The sequence below is a fragment of the Lissotriton helveticus genome, chromosome 10 (genome assembly GCF_964261635.1).
Source record: "Lissotriton helveticus chromosome 10, aLisHel1.1, whole genome shotgun sequence".
Lineage (NCBI taxonomy): Eukaryota > Metazoa > Chordata > Amphibia > Caudata > Salamandridae > Lissotriton > Lissotriton helveticus.
In genome coordinates this window covers 589,423,766-589,445,724 of record NC_136071.1, presented here as the reverse complement: position 1 = coordinate 589,445,724, position 21,959 = coordinate 589,423,766, and the positions used below count along the sequence as shown (strand labels likewise).

General features: G+C 47.0%; 27 non-coding genes across 27 annotated transcripts; all 27 read right to left on the bottom strand.

The window, feature by feature from the left end:
* Nucleotides 1-429: 429 nt before the first annotated feature.
* TRNAV-UAC (transfer RNA valine (anticodon UAC)) lies at nt 430-502 on the bottom strand. The gene has a single exon. It is a non-coding gene; the product is annotated as a tRNA-Val (tRNA).
* A 384-nt stretch (nt 503-886) lies between these two features.
* On the bottom strand, nt 887-958 carry TRNAP-CGG (transfer RNA proline (anticodon CGG)). The gene has a single exon. It is a non-coding gene; the product is annotated as a tRNA-Pro (tRNA).
* A 929-nt stretch (nt 959-1,887) lies between these two features.
* Nucleotides 1,888-1,999, bottom strand: TRNAL-CAA (transfer RNA leucine (anticodon CAA)). The gene is made up of 2 exons: nt 1,962-1,999; nt 1,888-1,933 (listed from the first exon to the last, which is right to left on the bottom strand). It is a non-coding gene; the product is annotated as a tRNA-Leu (tRNA).
* Nucleotides 2,000-2,294: 295 nt separating this feature from the next.
* On the bottom strand, nt 2,295-2,367 carry TRNAV-AAC (transfer RNA valine (anticodon AAC)). Its single transcript has one exon. It is a non-coding gene; the product is annotated as a tRNA-Val (tRNA).
* Nucleotides 2,368-2,752: 385 nt separating this feature from the next.
* On the bottom strand, nt 2,753-2,824 carry TRNAP-AGG (transfer RNA proline (anticodon AGG)). The gene has a single exon. It is a non-coding gene; the product is annotated as a tRNA-Pro (tRNA).
* Nucleotides 2,825-3,258: 434 nt separating this feature from the next.
* On the bottom strand, nt 3,259-3,331 carry TRNAV-UAC (transfer RNA valine (anticodon UAC)). Its single transcript has one exon. It is a non-coding gene; the product is annotated as a tRNA-Val (tRNA).
* A 381-nt stretch (nt 3,332-3,712) lies between these two features.
* TRNAP-CGG (transfer RNA proline (anticodon CGG)) lies at nt 3,713-3,784 on the bottom strand. The gene has a single exon. It is a non-coding gene; the product is annotated as a tRNA-Pro (tRNA).
* Nucleotides 3,785-4,713: 929 nt separating this feature from the next.
* TRNAL-CAA (transfer RNA leucine (anticodon CAA)) lies at nt 4,714-4,825 on the bottom strand. Its single transcript has 2 exons — nt 4,788-4,825; nt 4,714-4,759 (listed from the first exon to the last, which is right to left on the bottom strand). It is a non-coding gene; the product is annotated as a tRNA-Leu (tRNA).
* Nucleotides 4,826-5,120: 295 nt separating this feature from the next.
* TRNAV-AAC (transfer RNA valine (anticodon AAC)) lies at nt 5,121-5,193 on the bottom strand. Its single transcript has one exon. It is a non-coding gene; the product is annotated as a tRNA-Val (tRNA).
* Nucleotides 5,194-5,577: 384 nt separating this feature from the next.
* Nucleotides 5,578-5,649, bottom strand: TRNAP-AGG (transfer RNA proline (anticodon AGG)). The gene has a single exon. It is a non-coding gene; the product is annotated as a tRNA-Pro (tRNA).
* Nucleotides 5,650-6,083: 434 nt separating this feature from the next.
* Nucleotides 6,084-6,156, bottom strand: TRNAV-UAC (transfer RNA valine (anticodon UAC)). The gene has a single exon. It is a non-coding gene; the product is annotated as a tRNA-Val (tRNA).
* Nucleotides 6,157-6,537: 381 nt separating this feature from the next.
* Nucleotides 6,538-6,609, bottom strand: TRNAP-CGG (transfer RNA proline (anticodon CGG)). The gene has a single exon. It is a non-coding gene; the product is annotated as a tRNA-Pro (tRNA).
* A 929-nt stretch (nt 6,610-7,538) lies between these two features.
* On the bottom strand, nt 7,539-7,650 carry TRNAL-CAA (transfer RNA leucine (anticodon CAA)). Its single transcript has 2 exons — nt 7,613-7,650; nt 7,539-7,584 (listed from the first exon to the last, which is right to left on the bottom strand). It is a non-coding gene; the product is annotated as a tRNA-Leu (tRNA).
* A 295-nt stretch (nt 7,651-7,945) lies between these two features.
* TRNAV-AAC (transfer RNA valine (anticodon AAC)) lies at nt 7,946-8,018 on the bottom strand. Its single transcript has one exon. It is a non-coding gene; the product is annotated as a tRNA-Val (tRNA).
* Nucleotides 8,019-8,403: 385 nt separating this feature from the next.
* TRNAP-AGG (transfer RNA proline (anticodon AGG)) lies at nt 8,404-8,475 on the bottom strand. Its single transcript has one exon. It is a non-coding gene; the product is annotated as a tRNA-Pro (tRNA).
* Nucleotides 8,476-8,909: 434 nt separating this feature from the next.
* On the bottom strand, nt 8,910-8,982 carry TRNAV-UAC (transfer RNA valine (anticodon UAC)). Its single transcript has one exon. It is a non-coding gene; the product is annotated as a tRNA-Val (tRNA).
* Nucleotides 8,983-9,363: 381 nt separating this feature from the next.
* On the bottom strand, nt 9,364-9,435 carry TRNAP-CGG (transfer RNA proline (anticodon CGG)). Its single transcript has one exon. It is a non-coding gene; the product is annotated as a tRNA-Pro (tRNA).
* A 939-nt stretch (nt 9,436-10,374) lies between these two features.
* On the bottom strand, nt 10,375-10,486 carry TRNAL-CAA (transfer RNA leucine (anticodon CAA)). Its single transcript has 2 exons — nt 10,449-10,486; nt 10,375-10,420 (listed from the first exon to the last, which is right to left on the bottom strand). It is a non-coding gene; the product is annotated as a tRNA-Leu (tRNA).
* Nucleotides 10,487-11,223: 737 nt separating this feature from the next.
* TRNAP-AGG (transfer RNA proline (anticodon AGG)) lies at nt 11,224-11,295 on the bottom strand. Its single transcript has one exon. It is a non-coding gene; the product is annotated as a tRNA-Pro (tRNA).
* Nucleotides 11,296-11,729: 434 nt separating this feature from the next.
* TRNAV-UAC (transfer RNA valine (anticodon UAC)) lies at nt 11,730-11,802 on the bottom strand. The gene has a single exon. It is a non-coding gene; the product is annotated as a tRNA-Val (tRNA).
* A 381-nt stretch (nt 11,803-12,183) lies between these two features.
* On the bottom strand, nt 12,184-12,255 carry TRNAP-CGG (transfer RNA proline (anticodon CGG)). The gene has a single exon. It is a non-coding gene; the product is annotated as a tRNA-Pro (tRNA).
* A 929-nt stretch (nt 12,256-13,184) lies between these two features.
* Nucleotides 13,185-13,296, bottom strand: TRNAL-CAA (transfer RNA leucine (anticodon CAA)). Its single transcript has 2 exons — nt 13,259-13,296; nt 13,185-13,230 (listed from the first exon to the last, which is right to left on the bottom strand). It is a non-coding gene; the product is annotated as a tRNA-Leu (tRNA).
* Nucleotides 13,297-13,589: 293 nt separating this feature from the next.
* On the bottom strand, nt 13,590-13,662 carry TRNAV-AAC (transfer RNA valine (anticodon AAC)). Its single transcript has one exon. It is a non-coding gene; the product is annotated as a tRNA-Val (tRNA).
* A 385-nt stretch (nt 13,663-14,047) lies between these two features.
* On the bottom strand, nt 14,048-14,119 carry TRNAP-AGG (transfer RNA proline (anticodon AGG)). Its single transcript has one exon. It is a non-coding gene; the product is annotated as a tRNA-Pro (tRNA).
* Nucleotides 14,120-14,553: 434 nt separating this feature from the next.
* Nucleotides 14,554-14,626, bottom strand: TRNAV-UAC (transfer RNA valine (anticodon UAC)). Its single transcript has one exon. It is a non-coding gene; the product is annotated as a tRNA-Val (tRNA).
* Nucleotides 14,627-15,010: 384 nt separating this feature from the next.
* TRNAP-CGG (transfer RNA proline (anticodon CGG)) lies at nt 15,011-15,082 on the bottom strand. The gene has a single exon. It is a non-coding gene; the product is annotated as a tRNA-Pro (tRNA).
* A 928-nt stretch (nt 15,083-16,010) lies between these two features.
* TRNAL-CAA (transfer RNA leucine (anticodon CAA)) lies at nt 16,011-16,122 on the bottom strand. Its single transcript has 2 exons — nt 16,085-16,122; nt 16,011-16,056 (listed from the first exon to the last, which is right to left on the bottom strand). It is a non-coding gene; the product is annotated as a tRNA-Leu (tRNA).
* Nucleotides 16,123-21,959: the final 5,837 nt, after the last annotated feature.

The following is a 21,959-nucleotide window of genomic DNA, read 5'->3' as shown; positions in this document are numbered from 1 at the left end:
AGAGTCACCTCTGACACGGCTCCAGGGGTTAGTGGCAGCTAGTCGGTGAATGCTTCACCCAAAGCAAGCAACTGCACATGTTGCTCTCTTCTGCAATATGATTGCTGTCTTTTCCATGGCCGTCATCAAACAAGAAATTAAAAAGCCTCTGTCCTTCAGACAGTTTGTTTTCTCTAAGTTTCTGCATGTGGTGAGGACAAGAAAAGCATTTCTGCTCTCATTCCTTGCTTTCATGAAGTAGGCCCACCCTTCAGAGCAAAGGGCGAGCAAGCGAATGGCGCAAGCTATCGTCACTTCTCTTTTCGAGCTGTCACTGAGATCCCTGGAGCACACTACGTCAGGTTGGTGAGGGATAGACAGCCTCTATTATCTCAGCTTTCCTATAAAGTCAGCCAGTAAAGGCAAACACTGTTAAAAACAGCAAACCGCTGTTTCTGCCCGGTCTCAAACCAGGGACCTTTCGCGTGTAAGGCAAACGTGATAACCACTACACTACAGAAACAGACACTAACTCAGGAATCTTGTTGGCATGTATTGGGCTGGAATGCACCGACTAAGGGACAATGTCCTTGAAGCTCAAAGTTGGGCTCTCCTTACCCGGTCTCTATTTCTTTGGAAGACCGGAATGAGGACCACTTTTATTCCAAGAGGCGATTTTGAAACCATATCCTGAAATTACACTAGAAAAACACTATGCATGTAATGTTCCTACCATGCTGGTCTGGCCCAGAAAAGGAGTTGCAAAGAAGTCCTGCACTCCTTTATCACGCCACAAGTGGAAAATAGCGTGCAGGGTAAGGAACTTTATCGACATACACAGCGTCTTATAGCATTGAAAAGAAGAAATGCTCCTATATTACAAGCATCCTGAAAATGTCCACAGCATGGGCTCGTCCGGGATTTGAACCCGGGACCTCTCGCACCCGAAGCGAGAATCATATCCCTAGACCAACGAGCCTGAGTGGCCAGGAGACATTTTGAACAATTTCTGAAGCGTCTTTCAGAAAAAAGCAGGGCTATTTGGCTAGTCTCCCTCTAAGTGAGCCTCACAACGTCATGTTTTCTCTCAAGTTGTTGTTTTTTCACTCTAGCAAGAAAGGGGGCAGCCAATCTCCTATCAGCCAGTGAGCAGAAAAAAGGCACAGATGAGAACAGCAAGCACTTTCTGGCAATTGTTCTCCTCTGCAAGTCCTGGACCCTTGCCCCATAGACTTCCACACCAGAAGCAATGAAGGGCCCACCATTTCCTGCGCCTGAGAAAGAGGGGTTTGATATTTGGATTCAAACGCGCTCGCTCAGCGCTCGATCAGGCGAGATTTATATGAGTGGCTCACAGGCCTGAAACACTCACCTGGGAGACCCAGAGTGGCTGACTTCTCAGTATAGCCATTGTTGGGCGAGTCACCTCCTTTCCTCCTGCCTCAATCTAGAATTGGCTGCAAATCATAAGAGAGAGTGCAATGCCCGTGTGCAGTGCCTACTCCCAGCTACCTCTCTGTCTTCCTTATGTAAATTAGAATTTGCAAGGGGGGACCAATGGCATTCTGCTCCTCCCACATAACCAGGAAGCCCTGTTGAACATGTCTGCCTGTGTTTTTGCAGGGACAGTGCCTTCTCTGCCCAAAAGGTGGCAGGAGAGCCTCACAACAAATGATGGGATCAACTGCTTAGTTAGAAACCCAGCATGACAGTTACTGTGATGGAGTGCAAATTTAATGGAAGGTGTGCCTGAGGTGTCATTTCCAGAAATCCATGGAATTGTGATTGAGGGCCCAGCCTGATTGTTGGTGGATTTCTCTTCACATGCTACAGGTTCCTGCAAAGATTGTGGTGTTGGCCGGGAACGCACTGCAAAAAACAGGAAGATTTACGGGTGTAAAAGGGACCTGTCAGACGTGGGATTTGAACCCACGCCTCCATGAGGAGACCAGAAGGCTCAGCTACACTGAATATCAAGCTCTCTTGAGTCTGGCGCCTTAGACCACACGGCCATCCTGACGACTCATGAGGGGGGCTTAGGTCTGACTCTTCTATCTGCACCTGCCAATGTGTCCTCTTACAACCTTCACAGCAATGTCACAGGTGTAAAGGCCCTAACAATACAACATAGCTTAAACCAAATAATAATAGGCACAAGAACGACCCCCAGATGATGGATGTAGATAACTTTGTTTCGTCTTGCAAAGGTAAAGAAAGTTTCCCACGGCTCACTGTGTTCAAAGACCACCTCTTCTTAAACTTGCATTCAAATAATAAGGTTTTAGAGTGTGCACATAAAAGCAGCCAACGCTCAGTGTTTCTACCTGGTCTCGAACCGGGGACCTTTCGCGTGTTAGGCAAACGTGATTACCACTACACTACAGAAACGACCTTGCTGCTTGCTACTGGTAAAGCAAAGTTCCTCTCAAGGCTTCACCCTACTTCTATTCTGCTGTATCAGCAGCGGCTCAGAATGTGCAGAACAAGTGTGAAAACCTCAGAGATATCATCCAACATGCTTGCAATTAGACGTATTCAAAATTTACTTGTGCAGGCATCGACAGACAAATATCTGATGCCTAAATGTCTGCGAGTACAGCTTGGGAAAGCATCACCTGGGACACACTGAGACTAAGCAGGTAGGCAGAAAAAGCACGGTGATCCATTTTTCTTCTGAGGTTAGGAATATGTTGCGCAACAATGCACCGAGTATTACTAGAAATAATCAGGCATAGTGCATTTTTAGTACGATTTGTATGTTTAGCTCTAAAAAGGGCTCGTCCGGGATTTGAACCCGGGACCTCTCGCACCCTAAGCGAGAATCATACCCCTAGACCAACGAGCCACGCAAGAGTCACCTCTGACATGGCTCCAGGGGTTAGTGGCAGCTAGTCGGTGAATGCTTCACCCAAAGCAAGCAACTGCACATGTTGCTCTCTTCTGCAATATGATTGCTGTCTTTTCCATGGCCGTCATCAAACAAGAAATTAAAAAGCCTCTGTCCTTCAGACAGTTTGTTTTCTCTAAGTGTCTGCTTGTGGTGAGGACAAGAAAAGCATTTCTGCTCTCATTCCTTGCTTTCATGAAGTAGGCCCACCCTTCAGAGCAAAGGGCGAGCAAGCGAATGGCGCAAGCTATCGTCACTTCTCTTTTCGAGCTGTCACTGAGATCCCTGGAGCACACTACGTCAGGTTGGTGAGGGATAGACAGCCTCTATTATCTCAGCTTTCCTATAAAGTCAGCCAGTAAAGGCAAACACTGGTATAAACAGCAATCCACTGTTTCTGCCCGGTCTCGAACCAGGGACCTTTCACTTGTAAGGCGAACGTGACAACCACTACACTACAGAAACAGACACGAACGCAGGAATCTTGTTGGCATGTATTGGGCTGGAATGCACAGACTAAGGGCCAATGTCCTTGAAGCTCAAAGTTGGGCTCTCCTTACCCGGTCTCTATTTCTTTGGAAGACAGGAATGAGGACCACTTTTATTCCAAGAGGCGATTTTGAAACCATATCCTGAAATTACACTAGAAAAACACTATGCATGTAATGTTCCTACCATGCTGGTCTGGCCCAGAAAAGCAGTTGCAAAGTCCTGCACTCCTTTATCACGCCACAAGTGGAAAATAGCGTGCAGGGTAAGGAACTTTCTCGACATACACAGCGTCTTATAGCATTGAAAAGAAGAAATGCTCCTATATTACAAGCATCCTGAAAATGTCCACAGCATGGGCTCGTCCGGGATTTGAACCCAGGACCTCTCACACCCGAAGCGAGAATCATACCCCTAGACTAACGAGCCTGAGTGGCCAGGAGACATTTTGAACAATTTCTGAAGCGTCTTTCAGAAAAAAGCAGGGCTATTTGGCTAGTCTCCCTCTAAGTGAGCCTCACAACGTCATGTTTTCTCTCAAGTTGTTGTTTTTTCACTCTAGCAAGAAAGGGGGCAGCCAATCTCCTATCAGCCAGTGAGCAGAAAAAAGGCACAGATGAGAACAGCAAGCACTTTCTGGCAATTGTTCTCCTCTGCAAGTCCTGGACCCTTGCCCCATAGACTTCCACACCAGAAGCAATGAAGGGCCCACCATTTCCTGCGCCTGAGAAAGAGGGGTTTGATATTTGGATTCAAACGCGCTCGCTCAGCGCTCGATCAGGCGAGATTTATATGAGTGGCTCACAGGCCTGAAACACTCACCTGGGAGACCCAGAGTGGCTGACTTCTCAGTATAGCCATTGTTGGGCGAGTCACCTCCTTTCCTCCTGCCTCAATCTAGAATTGGCTGCAAATCATAAGAGAGAGTGCAATGCCCGTGTGCAGTGCCTACTTCCAGCTACCTCTCTGTCTTCCTTATGTAAATTAGAATTTGCAAGGGGGGACCAATGGCATTCTGCTCCTCCCACATAACCAGGAAGCCCTGTTGAACATGTCTGCCTGTGTTTTTGCAGGGACAGTGCCTTCTCTGCCCAAAAGGTGGCAGGAGAGACTCACAACAAATGATGGGATCAACTGCTTAGTTAGAAACCCAGCATGGCAGTTACTGTGATGGAGTGCAAATTTAATGGAAGGTGTGCCTGAGGTGTCATTTCCAGAAATCCATGGAATTGTGATTGAGGGCCGAGCCTGATTGTTGGTGGATTTCTCTTCACATGCTACAGGTTCCTGCAAAGATTGGGGTGTTTGCCGGGAACGCACTGCAAAAAACAGGAAGATTTACGGGTGTAAAAGGGACCTGTCAGAAGTGGGATTTGAACCCACACCTCCATGAGGAAACCAGAAGGCTCAGCTACACTGAAGATCAAGCTCTCTTGAGTCTGGTGCCTTAGACCACTCGGCCATCCTGACGGCTCATGAGGGGGGCTTAGGTCTGACTCTTCTATCTGCACCTGCCAATGTTTCCACTTACAACCTTCACAGCAATGTCACAGGTGTAAAGGCCCCAACAATACAACATAGCTTAAACAAAATGAAAATAGGCACAAGAACGACCCCCAGATGATGGATGCAGATAACTTTGTTTCGTCTTGCAAAGGTAAAGAAAGTTTCCCACGGCTCACTGTGTTCAAAGACCACCTCTTCTTAAACTTGCATTCAGATAATAAGGTTTTAGAGTGTGCACATAAAAGCAGCCAACGCTCAGTGTTTCTGCCCGGTCTCAAACCAGGGACCTTTCGCGTGTTAGGCGAACGTCATGCCCACTACACTACAGAAACGACCTTGCTGCTTGCTACTGTTAAAGCAAAGTTCCTCTCAAGGCTTCACCCTACTTCTATTCTGCTGTATCAGCAGCGGCTCAGAATGTGCAGAACAAGTGTGAAAACCTCAGAGATATCATCCAACATGCTTGCAATTAGACGTATTCAAAATTTACTTGTGCAGGCATCGACAGACAATATCTGATGCCTAAATGTCAGCGAGTACAGCTTGGGAAAGCATCACCTGGGACACACTGAGACTAAGCAGGTAGGCAGAAAAAGCACGGTGATCCATTTTTCTTCTGAGGTTAGGAATATGTTGCGCAACAATGCACCGAGTATTACTAGAAATAGTCAGGCATAGTGCATTTTTAGTACGATTTGTATGTTTAGCTCTAAAAAGGGCTCGTCCGGGATTTGAACCCGGGACCTCTCGCACCCTAAGCGAGAATCATACCCCTAGACCAACGAGCCACGCAAGAGTCACCTCTGACATGGCTCCAGGGGTTAGTGGCAGCTAGTCGGTGAATGCTTCACCCAAAGCAAGCAACTGCACATGTTGCTCTCTTCTGCAATATGATTGCTTTCTTTTCCATGGCCGTCATCAAACAAGAAATTAAAAAGCCTCTGTCCTTCAGACAGTTTGTTTTCTCTAAGTGTCTGCTTGTGGTGAGGACAAGAAAAGCATTTCTGCTCTCATTCCTTGCTTTCATGAAGTAGGCCCACCCTTCAGAGCAAAGGGCGAGCAAGCGAATGGCGCAAGCTATCGTCACTTCTCTTTTCGAGCTGTCACTGAGATCCCTGGAGCACACTACGTCAGGTTGGTGAGGGATAGACAGCCTCTATTATCTCAGCTTTCCTATAAAGTCAGCCAGTAAAGGCAAACACTGTTAAAAACAGCAAACCGATGTTTCTGCCCGGTCTCGAACCAGGGACCTTTCGCGTGTAAGGCGAACGTGATAACCACTACACTACAGAAACAGACACTAACTCAGGAATCTTGTTGGCATGTATTGGGCTGGAATGCACAGACTAAGGGACAATGTCCTTGTAGCTCAAAGTTGGGCTCTCCTTACCCGGTCTCTATTTCTTTGGAAGACAGGAATGAGGACCACTTTTATTCCAAGAGGCGATTTTGAAACCATATCCTGAAATTACACTAGAAAAACACTATGCATGTAATGTTCCTACCATGCTGGTCTGGCCCAGAAAAGCAGTTGCAAAGTCCTGCACTCCTTTATCACGCCACAAGTGGAAAATAGCGTGCAGGGTAAGGAACTTTCTCGACATACACAGCGTCTTATAGCATTGAAAAGAAGAAATGCTCCTATATTACAAGCATCCTGAAAATGTCCACAGCATGGGCTCGTCCGGGATTTGAACCCAGGACCTCTCGCACCCGAAGCGAGAATCATACCCCTAGACCAACGAGCCTGAGTGGCCAGGAGACATTTTGAACAATTTCTGAAGCGTCTTTCAGAAAAAAGCAGGGCTATTTGGCTAGTCTCCCTCTAAGTGAGCCTCACAACGTCATGTTTTCTCTCAAGTTGTTGTTTTTTCACTCTAGCAAGAAAGGGGGCAGCCAATCTCCTATCAGCCAGTGAGCAGAAAAAAGGCACAGATGAGAACAGCAAGCACTTTCTGGCAATTGTTCTCCTCTGCAAGTCCTGGACCCTTGCCCCATAGACTTCCACACCAGAAGCAATGAAGGGCCCACCATTTCCTGCGCCTGAGAAAGAGGGGTTTGATATTTGGATTCAAACGCGCTCGCTCAGCGCTCGATCAGGCGAGATTTATATGAGTGGCTCACAGGCCTGAAACACTCACCTGGGAGACCCAGAGTGGCTGACTTCTCAGTATAGCCATTGTTGGGCGAGTCACCTCCTTTCCTCCTGCCTCAATCTAGAATTGGCTGCAAATCATAAGAGAGAGTGCAATGCCCGTGTGCAGTGCCTACTCCCAGCTACCTCTCTGTCTTCCTTATGTAAATTAGAATTTGCAAGGGGGGACCAATGGCATTCTGCTCCTCCCACATAACCAGGAAGCCCTGTTGAACATGTCTGCCTGTGTTTTTGCAGGGACAGTGCCTTCTCTGCCCAAAAGGTGGCAGGAGAGCCTCACAACAAATGATGGGATCAACTGCTTAGTTAGAAACCCAGCATGACAGTTACTGTGATGGAGTGCAAATTTAATGGAAGGTGTGCCTGAGGTCTCATTTCCAGAAATCCATGGAATTGTGATTGAGGGCCCAGCCTGATTGTTGGTGGATTTCTCTTCACATGCTACAGGTTCCTGCAAAGATTGTGGTGTTGGCCGGGAACGCACTGCAAAAAACAGGAAGATTTACGGGTGTAAAAGGGACCTGTCAGACGTGGGATTTGAACCCACGCCTCCATGAGGAGACCAGAAGGCTCAGCTACACTGAGGATCAAGCTCTCTTGAGTCTGGCGCCTTAGACCACTCGGCCATCCTGACGACTCATGAGGGGGGCTTAGGTCTGACTCTTCTATCTGCACCTGCCAATGTGTCCTCTTACAACCTTCACAGCAATGTCACAGGTGTAAAGGCCCTAACAATACAACATAGCTTAAACCAAATAATAATAGGCACAAGAACGACCCCCAGATGATGGATGTAGATAACTTTGTTTCGTCTTGCAAAGGTAAAGAAAGTTTCCCACGGCTCACTGTGTTCAAAGACCACCTCTTCTTAAACTTGCATTCAAATAATAAGGTTTTAGAGTGTGCACATAAAAGCAGCCAACGCTCAGTGTTTCTACCTGGTCTCGAACCGGGGACCTTTCGCGTGTTAGGCAAACGTGATTACCACTACACTACAGAAACGACCTTGCTGCTTGCTACTGGTAAAGCAAAGTTCCTCTCAAGGCTTCACCCTACTTCTATTCTGCTGTATCAGCAGCGGCTCAGAATGTGCAGAACAAGTGTGAAAACCTCAGAGATATCATCCAACATGCTTGCAATTAGACGTATTCAAAATTTACTTGTGCAGGCATCGACAGACAAATATCTGATGCCTAAATGTCTGCGAGTACAGCTTGGGAAAGCATCACCTGGGACACACTGAGACTAAGCAGGTAGGCAGAAAAAGCACGGTGATCCATTTTTCTTCTGAGGTTAGGAATATGTTGCGCAACAATGCACCGAGTATTACTAGAAATAATCAGGCATAGTGCATTTTTAGTACGATTTGTATGTTTAGCTCTAAAAAGGGCTCGTCCGGGATTTGAACCCGGGACCTCTCGCACCCTAAGCGAGAATCATACCCCTAGACCAACGAGCCACGCAAGAGTCACCTCTGACATGGCTCCAGGGGTTAGTGGCAGCTAGTCGGTGAATGCTTCACCCAAAGCAAGCAACTGCACATGTTGCTCTCTTCTGCAATATGATTGCTGTCTTTTCCATGGCCGTCATCAAACAAGAAATTAAAAAGCCTCTGTCCTTCAGACAGTTTGTTTTCTCTAAGTGTCTGCTTGTGGTGAGGACAAGAAAAGCATTTCTGCTCTCATTCCTTGCTTTCATGAAGTAGGCCCACCCTTCAGAGCAAAGGGCGAGCAAGCGAATGGCGCAAGCTATCGTCACTTCTCTTTTCGAGCTGTCACTGAGATCCCTGGAGCACACTACGTCAGGTTGGTGAGGGATAGACAGCCTCTATTATCTCAGCTTTCCTATAAAGTCAGCCAGTAAAGGCAAACACTGGTATAAACAGCAATCCACTGTTTCTGCCCGGTCTCGAACCAGGGACCTTTCGCGTGTAAGGCGAACGTGATAACCACTACACTACAGAAACAGACACTAACTCAGGAATCTTGTTGGCATGTATTGGGCTGGAATGCACAGACTAAGGGCCAATGTCCTTGAAGCTCAAAGTTGGGCTCTCCTTACCCGGTCTCTATTTCTTTGGAAGACAGGAATGAGGACCACTTTTATTCCAAGAGGCGATTTTGAAACCATATCCTGAAATTACACTAGAAAAACACTATGCATGTAATGTTCCTACCATGCTGGTCTGGCCCAGAAAAGCAGTTGCAAAGTCCTGCACTCCTTTATCCCGCCACAAGTGGAAAATAGCGTGCAGGGTAAGGAACTTTCTCGACATACACAGCGTCTTATAGCATTGAAAAGAAGAAATGCTCCTATATTACAAGCATCCTGAAAATGTCCACAGCATGGGCTCGTCCGGGATTTGAACCCGGGACCTCTCGCACCCGAAGCGAGAATCATACCCCTAGACCAACGAGCCTGAGTGGCCAGGAGACATTTTGAACAATTTCTGAAGCGTCTTTCAGAAAAAAGCAGGGCTATTTGGCTAGTCTCCCTCTAAGTGAGCCTCACAACGTCATGTTTTCTCTCAAGTTGTTGTTTTTTCACTCTAGCAAGAAAGGGGGCAGCCAATCTCCTATCAGCCAGTGAGCAGAAAAAAGGCACAGATGAGAACAGCAAGCACTTTCTGGCAATTGTTCTCCTCTGCAAGTCCTGGACCCTTGCCCCATAGACTTCCACACCAGAAGCAATGAAGGGCCCACCATTTCCTGCGCCTGAGAAAGAGGGGTTTGATATTTGGATTCAAACGCGCTCGCTCAGCGCTCGATCAGGCTCGATCAGGCGAGATTTATATGAGTGGCTCACAGGCCTGAAACACTCACCTGGGAGACCCAGAGTGGCTGACTTCTCAGTATAGCCATTGTTGGGCGAGTCACCTCCTTTCCTCCTGCCTCAATCTAGAATTGGCTGCAAATCATAAGAGAGAGTGCAATGCCCGTGTGCAGTGCCTACTCCCAGCTACCTCTCTGTCTTCCTTATGTAAATTAGAATTTGCAAGGGGGGACCAATGGCATTCTGCTCCTCCCACATAACCAGGAAGCCCTGTTGAACATGTCTGCCTGTGTTTTTGCAGGGACAGTGCCTTCTCTGCCCAAAAGGTGGCAGGAGAGCCTCACAACAAATGATGGGATCAACTGCTTAGTTAGAAACCCAGCATGGCAGTTACTGTGATGGAGTGCAAATTTAATGGAAGGTGTGCCTGAGGTGTCATTTCCAGAAATCCATGGAATTGTGATTGAGGGCCGAGCCTGATTGTTGGTGGATTTCTCTTCACATGCTACAGGTTCCTGCAAAGATTGGGGTGTTTGCCGGGAACGCACTGCAAAAAACAGGAAGATTTACGGGTGTAAAAGGGACCTGTCAGAAGTGGGATTTGAACCCACACCTCCATGAGGAGACCAGAAGGCTCAGCTACACTGAAGATCAAGCTCTCTTGAGTCTGGCGCCTTAGACCACTCGGCCATCCTGATGGCTCATGAGGGGGGCTTAGGTCTAACTCTTCTATCTGCACCTGCCAATGTTTCCACTTACAACCTTCACAGCAATGTCACAGGTGTAAAGGCCCCAACAATACAACATAGCTTAAACAAAATGAAAATAGGCACAAGAACGACCCCCAGATGATGGATGCAGATAACTTTGTTTCGTCTTGCAAAGGTAAAGAAAGTTTCCCACGGCTCACTGTGTTCAAAGACCACCTCTTCTTAAACTTGCATTCAGATAATAAGGTTTTAGAGTGTGCACATAAAAGCAGCCAACCGGTCTCGAACCAGGGACCTTTCGCGTGTTAGGCGAACGTCATGCCCACTACACTACAGAAACGACCTTGCTGCTTGCTACTGTTAAAGCAAAGTTCCTCTCAAGGCTTCACCCTACTTCTATTCTGCTGTATCAGCAGCGGCTCAGAATGTGCAGAACAAGTGTGAAAACCTCAGAGATATCATCCAACATGCTTGCAATTAGACGTATTCAAAATTTACTTGTGCAGGCATCGACAGACAAATATCTGATGCCTAAATGTCAGCGAGTACAGCTTGGGAAAGCATCACCTGGGACACACTGAGACTAAGCAGGTAGGCAGAAAAAGCACGGTGATCCATTTTTCTTCTGAGGTTAGGAATATGTTGCGCAACAATGCACCGAGTATTACTAGAAATAGTCAGGCATAGTGCATTTTTAGTACGATTTGTATGTTTAGCTCTAAAAAGGGCTCGTCCGGGATTTGAACCCGGGACCTCTCGCACCCTAAGCGAGAATCATACCCCTAGCCCAACGAGCCACGCAAGAGTCACCTCTGACACGGCTCCAGGGGTTAGTGGCAGCTAGTCGGTGAATGCTTCACCCAAAGCAAGCAACTGCACATGTTGCTCTCTTCTGCAATATGATTGCTTTCTTTTCCATGGCCGTCATCAAACAAGAAATTAAAAAGCCTCTGTCCTTCAGACAGTTTGTTTTCTCTAAGTGTCTGCTTGCGGTGAGGACAAGAAAAGCATTTCTGCTCTCATTCCTTGCTTTCATGAAGTAGGCCCACCCTTCAGAGCAAAGGGCGAGCAAGCGAATGGCACAAGCTATGGTCACTTCTCTTTTCGAGCTGTCACTGAGATCCCTGGAGCACACTATGTCAGGTTGGTGAGGGATAGACAGCCTCTATTATCTCAGCTTTCCTATAAAGTCAGCCAGTAAAGGCAAACACTGTTAAAAACAGCAAACCGCTGTTTCTGCCCGGTCTCGAACCAGGGACCTTTCGCGTGTAAGGCGAACGTGATAACAACTACACTACAGAAACAGACACTAACTCAGGAATCTTGTTGGCATGTATTGGGCTGGAATGCACAGACTAAGGGACAATGTCCTTGTAGCTCAAAGTTGGGCTCTCCTTACCCGGTCTCTATTTCTTTGGAAGACAGGAATGAGGACCACTTTTATTCCAAGAGGCGATTTTGAAACCATATCCTGAAATTACACTAGAAAAACACTATGCATGTAATGTTCCTACCATGCTGGTCTGGCCCAGAAAAGCAGTTGCAAAGTCCTGCACTCCTTTATCACGCCACAAGTGGAAAATAGCGTGCAGGGTAAGGAACTTTCTCGACATACACAGCGTCTTATAGCATTGAAAAGAAGAAATGCTCCTATATTACAAGCATCCTGAAAATGTCCACAGCATGGGCTCGTCCGGGATTTGAACCCGGGACCTCTCGCACCCGAAGCGAGAATCATACCCCTAGACCAACGAGCCTGAGTGGCTAGGAGACATTTTGAACAATTTCTGAAGCGTCTTTCAGAAAAAAGCAGGGCTATTTGGCTAGTCTCCCTCTAAGTGAGCCTCACAACGTCATGTTTTCTCTCAAGTTGTTGTTTTTTCACTCTAGCAAGAAAGGGGGCAGCCAATCTCCTATCAGCCAGTGAGCAGAAAAAAGGCACAGATGAGAACAGCAAGCACTTTCTGGCAATTGTTCTCCTCTGCAAGTCCTGGACCCTTGCCCCATAGACTTCCACACCAGAAGCAATGAAGGGCCCACCATTTCCTGCGCCTGAGAAAGAGGGGTTTGATATTTGGATTCAAACGCGCTCGCTCAGCGCTCGATCAGGCGAGATTTATATGAGTGGCTCACAGGCCTGAAACACTCACCTGGGAGACCCAGAGTGGCTGACTTCTCAGTATAGCCATTGTTGGGCGAGTCACCTCCTTTCCTCCTGCCTCAATCTAGAATTGGCTGCAAATCATAAGAGAGAGTGCAATGCCCGTGTGCAGTGCCTACTCCCAGCTACCTCTCTGTCTTCCTTATGTAAATTAGAATTTGCAAGGGGGGACCAATGGCATTCTGCTCCTCCCACATAACCAGGAAGCCCTGTTGAACATGTCTGCCTGTGTTTTTGCAGGGACAGTGCCTTCTCTGCCCAAAAGGTGGCAGGAGAGCCTCACAACAAATGATGGGATCAACTGCTTAGTTAGAAACCCAGCATGGCAGTTACTGTGATGGAGTGCAAATTTAATGGAAGGTGTGCCTGAGGTGTCATTTCCAGAAATCCATGGAATTGTGATTGAGGGCCCAGCATGATTGTTGGTGGATTTCTCTTCACATGCTACAGGTTCCTGCAAAGATTGGGGTGTTTGCCGGGAACGCACTGCAAAAAACAGGAAGATTTACGGGTGTAAAAAGGACCTGTCAGAAGTGGGATTTGAACCCACACCTCCATGAGGAGACCAGAAGGCTCAGCTACACTGAAGATCAAGCTCTCTTGAGTCTGGCGCCTTAGACCACTCGGCCATCCTGACGGCTCATGAGGGGGGCTTAGGTCTGACTCTTCTATCTGCACCTGCCAATGTTTCCACTTACAACCTTCACAGCAATGTCACAGGTGTAAAGGCCCCAACAATACAACATAGCTTAAACAAAATGAAAATAGGCACAAGAACGACCCCCAGATGATGGATGCAGATAACTTTGTTTCGTCTTGCAAAGGTAAAGAAAGTTTCCCACGGCTCACTGTGTTCAAAGACCCTCTTCTTAAACTTGCATTCAGATAATAAGGTTTTAGAGTGTGCACATAAAAGCAGCCAATGCTCAGTGTTTCTGCCCGGTCTCGAACCAGGGACCTTTCGCGTGTTAGGCGAACGTGATGACCACTACACTACAGAAACGACCTTGCTGCTTGCTACTGTTAAAGCAAAGTTCCTCTCAAGGCTTCACCCTACTTCTATTCTGCTGTATCAGCAGCGGCTCAGAATGTGCAGAACAAGTGTGAAAACCTCAGAGATATCATCCAACATGCTTGCAATTAGACGTATTCAAAATTTACTTGTGCAGGCATCGACAGACAAATATCTGATGCCTAAATGTCAGCGAGTACAGCTTGGGAAAGCATCACCTGGGACACACTGAGACTAAGCAGGTAGGCAGAAAAAGCACGGTGATCCATTTTTCTTCTGAGGTTAGGAATATGTTGCGCAACAATGCACCGAGTATTACTAGAAATAGTCAGGCATAGTGCATTTTTAGTACGATTTGTATGTTTAGCTCTAAAAAGGGCTCGTCCGGGATTTGAACCCGGGACCTCTCGCACCCTAAGCGAGAATCATACCCCTAGACCAACGAGCCACGCAAGAGTCACCTCTGACACGGCTCCAGGGGTTAGTGGCAGCTAGTCGGTGAATGCTTCACCCAAAGCAAGCAACTGCACATGTTGCTCTCTTCTGCAATATGATTGCTTTCTTTTCCATGGCCGTCATCAAACAAGAAATTAAAAAGCCTCTGTCCTTCAGACAGTTTGTTTTCTCTAAGTGTCTGCTTGCGGTGAGGACAAGAAAAGCATTTCTGCTCTCATTCCTTGCTTTCATGAAGTAGGCCCACCCTTCAGAGCAAAGGGCGAGCAAGCGAATGGCACAAGCTATGGTCACTTCTCTTTTCGAGCTGTCACTGAGATCCCTGGAGCACACTATGTCAGGTTGGTGAGGGATAGACAGCCTCTATTATCTCAGCTTTCCTATAAAGTCAGCCAGTAAAGGCAAACACTGTTAAAAACAGCAAACCGCTGTTTCTGCCCGGTCTCGAACCAGGGACCTTTCGCGTGTAAGGCGAACGTGATAACCACTACACTACAGAAACAGACACTAACTCAGGAATCTTGTTGCCATGTATTGGGCTGGAATGCACAGACTAAGGGCCAATGTCCTTGAAGCTCAAAGTTGGGCTCTCCTTACCCGGTCTCTATTTCTTTGGAAGACAGGAATGAGGACCACTTTTATTCCAAGAGGCGATTTTGAAACCATATCCTGAAATTACACTAGAAAAACACTATGCATGTAATGTTCCTACCATGCTGGTCTGGCCCAGAAAAGCAGTTGCAAAGAAGTCCTGCACTCCTTTATCCCGCCACAAGTGGAAAATAGCGTGCAGGGTAAGGAACTTTCTCGACATACACAGCGTCCTATAGCATTGAAAAGAAGAAATGCTCCTATATTACAAGCATCCTGCAAATGTCCACAGCATGGGCTCGTCCGGGATTTGAACCCGGGACCTCTCGCACCCGAAGCGAGAATCATACCCCTAGACCAACGAGCCTGAGTGGCCAGGAGACATTTTGAACAATTTCTGAAGCGTCTTTCAGAAAAAAGCAGGGCTATTTGGCTAGTCTCCCTCTAAGTGAGCCTCACAACGTCATGTTTTCTCTCAAGTTGTTGTTTTTTCACTCTAGCAAGAAAGGGGGCAGCCAATCTCCTATCAGCCAGTGAGCAGAAAAAAGGCACAGATGAGAACAGCAAGCACTTTCTGGCAATTGTTCTCCTCTGCAAGTCCTGGACCCTTGCCCCATAGACTTCCACACCAGAAGCAATGAAGGGCCCACCATTTCCTGCGCCTGAGAAAGAGGGGTTTGATATTTGGATTCAAACGCGCTCGCTCAGGCTCAATCAGGCGAGATTTATATGAGTGGCTCACAGGCCTGAAACACTCACCTGGGAGACCCAGAGTGGCTGACTTCTCAGTATAGCCATTGTTGGGTGAGTCACCTCCTTTCCTCCTGCCTCAATCTAGAATTGGCTGCAAATCATAAGAGAGAGTGCAATGCCCGTGTGCAGTGCCTACTCCCAGCTACCTCTCTGTCTTCCTTATGTAAATTAGAATTTGCAAGGGGGGACCAATGGCATTCTGCTCCTCCCACATAACCAGGAAGCCCTGTTGAACATGTCTGCCTGTGTTTTTGCAGGGACAGTGCCTTCTCTGCCCAAAAGGTGGCAGGAGAGCCTCACAACAAATGATGGGATCAACTGCTTAGTTAGAAACCCAGCATGGCAGTTACTGTGATGGAGTGCAAATTTAATGGAAGGTGTGCCTGGGGTGTCATTTCCAGAAATCCATGGAATTGTGATTGAGGGCCCAGCCTGATTGTTGGCGGATTTCTCTTCATATGCTACAGGTTCCTGCAAAGATTGTGGTGTGTGCCGGGAATGCACTGCAAAAAACAGGAAGATTTACGGGTGTAAAAGGGACCTGTCAGAAGCGGGATTTGAACCCACGCCTCCATGAGGAGACCAGAAGACTCAGCTACACTGAAGATCAAGCTCTCTTGAGTCTGGCGCCTTAGACCACTCGGCCATCCTGACGGCTCATGGGGGACTTAGGTCTGACTCTTCTATCTGCACCTGCCAATGTTTCCACTTACAACGTTCACAGCAATGTTGACAGACATCTTGAATGTAACGTTGCACTCACTGTCAGGGAAGCAAGGCTCATGGTGGCCTATATGCGCTGGGTAGAAGGAGAGGAGTGTTAGCCCTGACTACATCTAGCAGCAGACCTGGCACTATGCTATCCCTGAGACTTGGATGGAAATGTATTGCCAAGATGCCCGACACTGGGGTCTGGTGTGGGGAGCAGAAGGCCAGGATGGGAGTTATGGGCAAATGCAAACAACAGGCCCCTGTGTCCACCATCTTGCAAGTACTTTTCTACTCCCTATCAGGGACAGCATAGTCACCTGTGAGTTGTTTGAGCTGAGTAGGAAGGCGTATGGGACAGGGCATGATGGAAGTTGAAGTCAGTGCAAACACTCTTCTTCCCACCCAGCCCAACAAGGCCAGCAGGACCCATGTTTACCTGATAGTGAGTAGAAAAGTACTGCCAAAATGCTGACACTGGGGTCTGGTGTGGGGAGCACAAGGCCTGGATGGGAATCGTGGTCAAAACAAATACCACTGTCAGACATCTTGAATGTAAACTTATACTCACTATCAGGAAAGCATGGCACATAGTGGCCTATATGGTCTGGGTGGGAGGAGGAGTGTTAGCCCCAACTACATCTACCAGCAGGCCCTGTCTCACACGCACTCCTCACACACAGCCCAAACAACACACTTGGGACTATGCTGTCCCTGAAACTGAATGGAAATGTACTGCCAAGATGCCTGACACTGGGGTCTGTATGGGGAACACAAGGCCTGGATGGGAGTTGTAGGAAAACGCAAACAACAGGCCCCTTTGTCAGTCATCTTGCCATCACTTTTCCACTCACTATCAGGGCCAGCATAGTCACTGGTGTGTTGTTTGGGCTGGGTGGGAAGGTGTGTGGAGGACAGGGTATGATGGGAAATCTGGCCAATGATAACACTCCTTCACCATGCTGTGAGAGGACAAACTCTGCGCATCAAGTCATCCTTAGCTGCAGTATACAATGTCATAGCAATGATCTGAGGGGCTGTGCACAGCAATCAATGTGTCTTTCATGCACCCACAGGGCACGCTGGGAACACCTCTACAACAATCCAGGACAGCCAGTCCCATGCTCTGATCAACCCTGAGCCCTCCGGCGTTGAGGTCTCTCAACATACTTTGGACAACTATGAACTACCTTGCCCATGAGGTGTGGCTCTGAAAACAGCACCAGTAGCAGTAACACCGGAATCCTCTGCAACCCCTCCTGCCTCAGCAGACAACACATAGCTGGTCTTTACCCTCACTGACACAACAGCCAAGGCCAACACTGAAAGCACAGCAACGTGGGGCACTCTGGAGTTGGCAGACACCACCAGCACTGTCAACAACAAAGGAGGATCCGTGGTGACTGTGCTAGCATCAACTGGTCCTGATCAAGTGGGTTGGGGTGGTAGGAAGGGCTGTGGGGACATGCGCCAACATGTAGCTGGTGCTGATGCTGCAGATGACCCACAACTATCCCAAATCCTCAATGCCTATGAGGGTTGCACAGGGTATTTTGACCAGGGAATTGGGATCCTCAGGAACATGCAAGATCAGCAGGCAGCCCATTGTGCTAAAGTGGAGGAATAACTTAAAAAAAATGAAAACCTGATGTCGGTGCACAGAGACATTCTCACCTGCCCCCGCCATATTGCCACCAACATGTCCACACCTCCCTGAGTGCCCACAACATCAGGTGTATCAACATCTGCACCTGGCACAGGGACTGATGTTGACTCTGACAGAGAGCCATATGCACTGCCGCCGCTGCCTGCACCTGAGGGTCCCCGCCCCAAGCATGGGAGGGGTCATCCGAAGAAGGATCACTGAGAGACCAAAGGCTGCGCGTCACCCCAAGGATGTGAAAACCTGCTCCTGATACCCTCCATTGTGTGCCAAGCATTCACTTTGTTAATTCCCACTGAACTCTCCCACAGTGGATGGAGGGTCTTGGTTGGCTTTTGGACACAAAGGACTGTGGATTTACTTCTGAACAACATCATCTACAAATACTACCAACTCCTTTCTGCACTGTGTTGTCCCTGTTTTGTTTCATCACTCCCCCATTAACTGTTTTGTCATCAAACAACCATGCTGTAAATTAAATCGCTTTATTACAAAAACGTGCTGATGTAGTGAATTTATAACACAAATGTACATGTTGAAATGACACACTGAAGATCAATGATGAAGGTGACCACAAAATTGGACAAGGAATCAATCCAGTAGTTTTAACTACCGGCTTGGCAGTAGATTTGACAAGTCACAGCATGAGACACAGATACAACCTGGCCATTAGACAACCCATCTTACATGATAATAATGCCATTGATCCAAGTGGTCTACCAGCAACAGGTAATCTAACACCACATACTAAAATGGGCCCATAAATTTATTCACAACACACTGGCAATAACCGCTGAGGTCATGTTTTTGTAATTCTCTAGATTAGTTACATTTGATCCATAACTAATCCTCCACTGATCAAAAGTTCTTTCCTCTGGTCAATGGACCATTAGTTGGAACTAGTTGATGGTGAAATGACATAAGATTTACATTTACTTTCTTCTAGAAATGATCACAGAGACAGGATGTCTGACACAGTACATAACAAACTCCAACTCTCATGGAAGAAAGATTCAAATAATCAATCAAGATGCACTTCATTTATAATATGCAATGACACTGCATGAAAAGGGAGAGGATAGAGAGAAAAGTATGTAAGCACATATACAGATATAGATACATGTACCAAGTATGGTGTGGAAACCAACTACCAGGCCTAGGAATTGGAAAGAGTCCCACAGGAAAGGTCTGGCGCACAAAGACTTCAGGACAGGAGACAAGACAGGACAGGCAACCTCTCTATTACCGGCGCTTGCGCAGTACCCCTCTCTGACACTTTCTTCCTCCTCGAGATTCTTCAGCGATCTTCTTATTAATTGATTTGCTTAAGAAAATTGGTTCAGCAATTTGATTCTTCGTCAGCTTCACTCGTCACTCCAACAGTATCCCGGTCTCCTCAGCATTCCGTCTGGATCTAACTAACTAACTAAGAACTACCTCAGTTCTACCTTTCTGTATGCTAGTACCACCCATTAATGTTTCAAATTTATGAAACGTCTAACTCTGCTTGGACAGGCAAGGGGAGATGATCATTACACCATGCTTATTTTCTAAAATTTTCTTTCAGCTCTTTGTTTAAAATCCCACCCCTTAAGTTTTATACATCAGTCTTTATTCCCACCCATATTCACAATGTAATTGTCACACATTAGAAGAAAAAAATCTGTATTTCTCAGGCATTTCAGTGGATTGTGGTTCCCGTTCACATGAAAGTAACAACCTTCAGCCTTGGCTGATGTTCAAATTGACATTGCCATGATTTTACAGCATGTCTCAGGGCTGTATTGCAGTGCTCCTCCACTTTTATGCAGGCACCTGAACCCGCTCTTTAGGATTCCAAACGTACGCTCTATGACGCAGCACGTAGATCTGTTTGCCCTGTGTATCTCCTCTCCCTTGCATTGGCTGGATCCAGGTACGGGGTCAGGATGAAGTCCCACACAGCATAGGCACTGCCACTTGCAGGGATAGAAACAATAGGTAAGTCAATGTACACCCACTCAGGAGATGTAGTGGATGGATGAATGTGTGCCATTCATTTACCTAGCAGGTATTCCTCTCCAAACTCGCCAGCACTCAGACGTCTGTATATCCCACTATGTCTAAAGATGAAAGAGTTGTGTGTACTGCCAGTGTAGTTTGGTACAATATCATTGATGATATACTTAGCATTTCACACAATCTGTACATTCAGGGAATGGTAGCATTTACGGGTTCTGTAGACATATTCAGTTGCTGCTGGGGGTGTGATGGCCACATGGGTCCCATCAATGCAGCCAATGACGTGGGGGAAACGTGCAATCTGGTAAAAGTCAAGTTTGATTTGCTGTAATGCCTGTTGAGTGCTGGGGAAGTATATGTGATGTGATAGCCTCTGTAGCATTGCATCTATTAAGCCATGGAGAAAGCGCAACAGGGCACTCTGTGACACCCCGCCAACCTCTGCTATGACTCCTTGAAAACTCCCTGAGGCCAGGAGGTGCAGTGAGCACAGGATCTGCACATGGGTGGGAATTGTTTGGTTCCTGTGTGTTGGGTGTTCCAAAAAGAGTTTCAGCTCCTCAATCAGGTCCAACATGGTCTGTGGGTGCAGCATGTACTTGTCATGGATGTCCTCTTCAGTCTGCTGGAACTGAGTGATGCGCAGCCTGAAGATACGTTCCTGTCTCATTCTCCTCTGTGCAAGAGCCCAAATACGCAGCCTCCTGGCTATCACATATAGTGCTGCTTTAAGTATCTTGCACCTGGTTACCACCTGCATGCACTTGGTGGTAATTGTGATTTCCTAATTTGCGAATATGACCAAATCTCATTTTGCAATTTTTTGTTACATTTCCTTGCTATTTCTTAAATTGCGATTTCCTTTTTGCAATTTTCGCTAACTGAGAAAATCGCTAATTAGGAAATCTCAAGGATATTCGCAGAAAATTTATTTTTGGGCAACATAAGAAATCGCTATTTTTGTGATTTCTTACTTTGCGATGCGATTGTGCCTCACACATCTCATATTGTGAATTTTTTATCGCAAACGCTGTTTTTTGCGATTCGCATCGTTTGCGACTAAGAATTTGGTTGATACATATGCCCCTAAATTAGGAGGACGCGATCGTACACACAACACATTTGAGCACACTAAAAGCCTCTGAAAATAAATTATTTCAAAGCACAATCGACTGAATTGAAATAAAAACACGGCGTTCAGAATGCCTTGTGAAACAATAAATAAGCTGAGATGCATGTAGTGAAGTGATTTTGGCGCTAACCAAAATAAAACAGGCTCAGACTTTCCCCCTTGTTAGACATATATATATATATATATATATATACGGCCCAGCCAGAACCTGGCCTCTTGGTCCTAACTCCCCGAGTTATGCATTAGCATAATACAGGCGGGAGAGAATCAGAGCGTAAACAACAGTTTCCTTTGCAGACTTGGTGTGAAGAGGAAGAAATGTCCTCAATGTTTTCAGGATACCGAAGCAGGTCCCAGCCAGCTTCTTGACCTGGATTGAAAAAGAAAGGTTCTCCTGAAACTACACCCCCAGATTCTTAGCATAGTCTCCCTTTGCACTAGGCAAGGGAGAGTCAGTGGTGGGCTATATTTTCCCTCTAAAGTCTGCCTGGAATTTGCAATACAGAAGAATATCCAATTTCTCCTCATTGCATTTAAGCTGCACATGAGCAAACCAATGAAAGATTGAAGATAGACAATATTGAGCAGAGGAGACTGAGTCATCGGCCCTTCGACAAGTAAATAGAAGCTGGGTGTCATCAGCGTAGGCCATCACCTTAGCCCCCAGAGTCTCCGATAAATAAACCAGCGGGGTGACATAGATGTTAAAGAGAAGGGGGCTAAGGGATGATCCCTGCGGGTCACCCGTGGTCAAAGGCTGAGAAGCAGAGGCATAAGGTGGAAGCCAGATCTGCTGCGATTGGTCTTCCAGGAAAGACCTGATTCAGCCCAAGGCGGTTCCTGATATGCCAATCTCCGAGAGACGGTCAAGAAGCAAGGAGTGGGGCACCGTATTGAATGCCGCCAAGAGGTCCAGCATAATCAAAGCCACCCTCCCACCGGCATCCAAACCCTCACGGATTGCCTCTGACACCTCCAGCAGTTCTG